The sequence below is a fragment of the Chelonoidis abingdonii genome, chromosome 2, assembly GCF_003597395.2.
Source record: "Chelonoidis abingdonii isolate Lonesome George chromosome 2, CheloAbing_2.0, whole genome shotgun sequence".
NCBI classification, from domain to species: Eukaryota; Metazoa; Chordata; order Testudines; family Testudinidae; genus Chelonoidis; species Chelonoidis abingdonii.
Genome location: NC_133770.1, coordinates 86,600,237 through 86,606,560, shown reverse-complemented (window position 1 = coordinate 86,606,560; position 6,324 = coordinate 86,600,237). Strand labels below are relative to the sequence as shown.

Here is a 6,324-nt window from a genome sequence, read left to right as displayed (position 1 = left end):
CCCTGACTCCGGCTGGCCGGGCAGCGTGGCTCCGGCCCGGCCCTGACTCCGGCCAGGCATCCCCAGCCAAGAGGCCCCGGCCGAACGGCTCCAGCCCGGCCCAGCACCCTCGGCCCAGCCTCCAGCATGGTACTGGGGCAGGGAGCAGGGAGGGGGTGTTGGAAGAGGTCAGGGGAGTTTGGGGGTAGGTGGATAGGGGTTGGGGCAGATAGGAATCGGGCGGTTAGAGGGCAGAGAACAGGGGGATTGAATGGGGGCAGGGGTCCCAGGGGGCCATCAGGCATGAGAGGAGGGATTGGATGGGGCGGCAGGGGGCAGTCAGGGGACAGGGAAGGGGAGTGGATGGGGCAGGAGTCCTGGGGCTGTGGTGTCAAGGAACGTGGGGGGTTGGATGGGGCAGGAGTCCCGGGCGGGCCACGACCCCCTTGAGGGGTGAGGAGGAGGGAACCGGTTGTTAATTTTTTGGCAGCTTACCACTACCCTCTACAACATACCTTTCAAGATCCATGGGTCCTACACATGTCTCATCCAGTCCATCAGATGTCCCAACAACTGTTGGTGAAACAGAAATTGGTCCAATAAATTATATTGCTTTACCCACCATGTTCATGTTCTCTGTGTATATATATATTTTCCTACTGTATTTTCCACTGCATGCATCCAGTGAAGTAGGTTTTAGCCCATGAAGGCTTATGCTCAAATAAATTTGTTAGTCTCTAAGGTGCCACAAGTACTCCTGTTTTTTTTACCCACCTTGTGTGTCTCAATAAAATTAGAGCAAATTGTTGTGGGGGAGGGGGTAGAATCACGTGTTTTCTGTTGGATATGTCGAAGTTCTTTTTTTGGTTATATTTTACTCCTTTGGATTACTGGAGAAACAGTTGTGATGGTAGTAGGCACTTTATGTAAACTCTTGTGAAAACAAAGCATTTTTCTCCCATAATATAGAACATATAATAAGGACACAATACTGATCCTATGTTGGGTGATAGTAGGTTGGAACTGCAAGCTTTTTAATAAGCCAGTTGTTTATTCAGCAGTTCAGTATAGTTTGAAGTACTGTACATTGTATAATTTTGTACATGGTTTTAAAGCATCTCTTTGAACCACCCCACGTCCAAAATATATTTCTCTGTTGAAATGCACATCAACCATTATTTATTATTTACCTTTCTGGTTTTGTGCTACAAGAAAAACATCCCCGTGGGTGCTGTCAGCCTCTCAGTACAATACCCTAGCTCAAAAGAAGACTTTTCAGAACAGTAATATGATTCCCTCCAGCAGATGATTTGATCCTGATCAGGATTCTACAGACAAAAAGTGCCAACAGACACTTATTCTCATTTAACAGAAAACTTCTGAAACCAATATGTTTTCCTTTTATATCTGTATTCATAACCAAAACAATTAATTTACAAGTGGATTTTTTGTTCCCATCTTTTAAGTACATCTTTGTTTGCCAACCTGTTCCCCATATGATCAGATCCCAATATGCAAATCAGTAATTCAGAACCACTAATATTAAATCACTCATTTAGTGTCTGATCTAATGCTGACTGAAGTCAATGGGAAGACCTCCATTCACGTCAATGGGCTTTGGATTAAGTCGTTGTACGTATCATAGGGCTACCTCCTTAATAAGTATGCTCTGTCATATGGTGTTAGCTAGCTGAAGTTGGTGTCACACAGTATGCTAACAACACAGATCCTTGTTGATTTTTTTTGCTTTGATGCACTCCATAAATAGCTTAATTTGACATTTTTTCATTGATGTTTCAAAACATTTCCTCCTTAGTGCATTTGGGATATTAAAATATATGATGTCATGTAAATCAATAGTGACTCACTACTGAGGTGTTGATATGTGCACTTTACAGAAAGTTACCCATATTTGAAATGGGTGGATGACCATACAATGTCTCTGCTTGTGCAAGTGCACTAACAAAGATATTTACTTTCCTCCTGCAGCCCAGATCCCTTTTTGCTGTGACTAAATACAAGCTTAATAGCAAAAAGGGCAGTGTCAGAGATCCTCTCTGCTCCATCTAGAAGACTTACCCTTCTTGTATTTCATTTTTAAAAGGATTATTCAAAGGGATTGCATTTTGTGCTTTTAAAAGATATTTAAAACCTCTGATTCTTTTACCCAAACTTGGTTGTTCCTATGATTTCCTTGTAATAAGATGATCTGATTAATGTCCTCAATTAGTTGACAGAAAGTGACTTCTGTATCTAGACTGATTGTGCTGCACATCTTGTTCTCCTGTCTTGACTAGTATACTTCCCACCCCCCATCTTGAGGAGGATAGAGAATCTTAGGCCTTGTCTACACTTGCAAGTTGCAGCGCTGGTGAGGGGGTTACAGCGCTGCAACTTAGCAGGTGTCTACACTTAAAAGCTCAGCCAGCGCTGCAACTCCCTGTTTGCAGCGCTGGCTGTACACCTGACTGTCGGTTGTGGAAGGGACGAAGGGTGGGTCATTCCGCTTCCTGTTCAAGAACCCGTATGCCTGGGAAATCGGACCCCATGACCTAAGAGGCCCCCCCCCTTAGCACCTTTTTTTTTATAAAAAAAACAAAAAAAAAAAACTCTACCCCGTCCCCAAGCTCGTCCTAGCTCCGTGGCCCGCTCCTTGAGTGATAGCGCGCCGGCAGGAAGACAGGCATTCGGCCCCCGACATCCCAGCTAGAGCTCGCAGTCGCGCGGCGGCGAGCTAGTGCGCGCTCCGGCGGGGCTCCAGCCTGAGAGTGGGGCCTGGGGCTTGTCGCGCGTCCAGCCAGGGAACAGAGTCGCCGAGCTGCTTGCGGCGTCGGCCAGAGCACCGAGCAGCACCCGCGACCCCGCTGGGAGTAGCCGGCACCAGAACACGGCCAAGCCCCCGACCCCGGCTGGGAGCTCCGGCCAGAGCACGGCAAGCCCCCGCGAACCCCGGCTCGAGAAGCTCTTCTAGCCTTAAATATCCCCCCTGAGCCCTGGGGCAGGAGGGGACGGATTTAAAAGTCCTGGGCTCCAGCTGCGTCGGCCACCCCGGCCTTCAAATAGCCGGCTGAGCCCCGCCTCCCTCTGCTTCCCCAGCGCTCCCGCGGCAAATAAAAAGTCCCCGGAGAGAAGGGAGTTTGGGGCGACTTAAAGGCTGGGGTGCCAGTTGCTCTGCGCACCCCATACCTGGCCCCACACCAGTCCAGCCCCCCCTTCTGCCTGCAGCCAGCTCTGCACCCGTGCCCACAGCCACCTCTGCCAAGAACACCCTCCGTCTCCGAGCCAACCCCTGCCACATACCCCTGCCAAAGCCACCACCAGCCCCCACACATGCTGCCCGCACCGCTCTGCCACGCTCTGCCCAGCCCACACCCCTGCCCTGTTTCCAGTCAACCCCCTGCGCACCCCACTGCCTGAAGCCAGCCCGCCCCACCACCCTTTGTCTCCAACCAGCCCCCACATCCTTGCCCCTGCCTTGCAGCCAGACCCTGACCTCAGTCAGCCCCTGCCCTCTCAGCCAGCCCCATGCCACTGCTGCACTGCAGTGTTCCAGGGCATTAACCCTGCAGGGAGCCAGCTGGAAACCAACACTGTGCAACCCCCAGGTGGGGCGGGGACCCACACATGTGAAACAGCATTCATTAATAACCAATCAACAGCAGATATGATGCAGTATATATTTTATTAGTTCATATAGTATTGGAAAGTGTAAAATAATACGATTGAAGAAATGGAGAGGCTTTTCCCCCACTTTTTTTTTAAGTCATCCCTGCCGATCTGTGCTTCTCTGGTAGTCAAGTTCTCCTTGCAGCCTTCTCCTTTTATCTTGGTAACCGGTGCCTTTTCATGGCCTATCCTCAGTCTTTGCCAACTGTTGATTTCTTTTGGAATACAGATTGCCTAACTGCTTCACCAGCTCTTCTTAGGCTTCCTTGTGGTTTTTTCTAAGCTTTGCTGTCTTTCAAAGTCTGCACTGATGAGCAGATTCAAGGTCACTTTAAAAAAAAACAGAGATAAAACTGTTATCTCTCTGCCTGCATTGTTTAAAGAGGTTTTTTGTAGCATCAGTTACACATTTCTGACGGCATAGCAGCACGAGAGGCCGCAGCGGCAGATAGAGATGGGCGAGTTCCCCACATGCGCTACACAGTTGAAGGGGCGGCTGCTACGTGGCTCACCTGGAAGGTGGGGGTGGGTGCTTTCACTCTGGAAGCCAGGGCGTTTCTTGTGGCTGGTTGGAAAGCAAAGAGCAGCTACAGGTAAAACACTGAAGCCTCACCCACAGCGCCATAGCAGCACTCTCAAGCCATCTTGCACACGCACTCACCTTGGAGGGGGGGACTCTCCTCGTTGGTGCAGCAGAGGCAGCTGGAACCCCAGCCTTTAAGTAGCCCCAAACTCCCTTCTACTCCGGGGACCTTTTAAATAGCCGCGGAGCGCTGGGGAATGCAAGAGGGAGGCGGGGCTTCCGGCGGCTATTTGAAGGACCGGAATGGCCGGTGGAGGCAGCTGGAGCCCAGGACTTTAAATACCCCCCACTGCCCCAGGGCTATTTAGGGGAGCTATTTAAATGGGGCAGAGCTCCAGCCGGGTTGCGGGGCTTGCCGGCTCTGGCCGGAGCTCAGAGCCGGGCTTGCCGGAGCGTCTGCCGCGGGTCCGGCCGGCAGCCGCCGGCGGGAGCTCGCGGGGCCTTGCGGAGCTCCGCTCCCGGCCGGACGCGCAGCAAGCTCCGCGACTCGCTCTCCCGGCTGGAGCGCGACAAAGCCCGCCGCCCCACTCATGGCTGGAGCCCCGGCCGGAGCGCCGCAAGCCCCGCCGCCGGCTGGAGCTCTAGCTGGGAGAGCGGGGCATGCCGCGCTCCGCCGGCGCTTCACTCAAAGGAGCGGGACCATGGAGCAGAACGCAGCGGGGACGGGTAAGGCTTTTTTTTTAAAAAAAAAAAAAAAAAAATTAAAAAGGTGCCTAAGGTGCGGGGGGCCCTCTTAGGCGGGGTCCGATTCCCTGGCAGCACGGTCGTTGGAACAGGAAGCGGAATGACCCGCACCCTTCCGTCCCTTCCCCACCCACAGCGACAAAATGGGACGAGGTGCTCTGTGGGATAGCTGCCCACAATGCACCACTCACAACAGCGCTGCAACTGGTGCAAGTGTGGACACACTGCAGTGCTGGTCGCTGTCAGTGTGGACACACTGCAGCGCTGGCCGTACACAGCTGTACGACCACAGCTGTAACGGCCAGCGCTGCAAAACTGTAAGTGTAGACAAAGCCTTACTGTACTGAGTGTTCTGAGAAGGTGGGAGGGGGAGCCAAAAGAAGGCAGGCCTGTTGTTTTGTGTTTCAGACACATTGTTTCGTACAATTTAAAAAAGTCCTGCTGCATTTTAAAAGAATTTAATGGGTGTGAAGTGAGTGCTAAAAATCTACCTTTTTGTTCATGCACATTTACATAATCAGATATACTATCAACCAGGCATATCCTGCCTGCTTCTTTTTTTAAATATTTGGCAGAAAGATGGTCAAGATTTTCTGATAGCTTTGTCTTTCTTGAATTTCTGTGTTACTGTAATCTAGTGCATCTGGTAAAAGTAATAATACTTTGCACTTCTGTGATGGCGTCCATCCAAGGATCTCAAAGCACATTACAAATAATGCCTACTGATTCCTGTGAAAAACCTTTTGATTGTACCTTTTGTCGTACAAAAGCAGGGGATTTCATGTAAATCAGAGCAAAATCCCTTTCTCATGTAAATGGCTAGAGTAAGGTGGGGGAAAGGGGAAATATGTAAAGTATATAGTGTTTCTTCAGGGTATTTTTCCTAAGAGATCAGATATTTTTGAAAGTGTTCTTAAAGAATGAGTGTTCCCTGACTGAGCACAATTTGAATAGTAAGTATGTTATTATAACTCCATATAAGCATCTAGGAGAAGAGAGGATTTGTTACATAGTCTGGTAAAATAAAGAGAAATGCAACTGAAATCTATACACTTAAGTCCAAATTCTGCCCTCATTTACATGTGTCAACCGTTATTGACTGAGTCTAAGGCTTAAATTCTTAAGATTGGTAGCCAATGACTAGTTGGCAGTCTGAAGAACTTATTTTGGGTACCAGAAATCTGATTTTCTTAGTTTTCTCCAATGCTTCTACAGAAAAATCTGCCTCTGTATTTTAAAGGACCAAGCTTCTATGTTTAGTGCTGTCAGAGGACTATTGACCATTTCCCTGTGGAATCTTATTCATCAGGCATTTTCTAAAAGTAGTAAAGCACCTGAAGTTCAAATTCCACTACATCATTCCACTTTGGAAATTCAAGACAGGAGAGTGGGAGTGGAAGTCTTAACTTTTG

General features: G+C 49.4%; 1 protein-coding gene across 1 annotated transcript in view; it reads left to right on the top strand.

The window, feature by feature from the left end:
• The window catches only part of ULK4 (unc-51 like kinase 4), a 467,406-nt gene that overhangs the window by 375,470 nt on the left and 85,612 nt on the right, over positions 1-6,324 (top strand). The window lies entirely within an intron of this gene.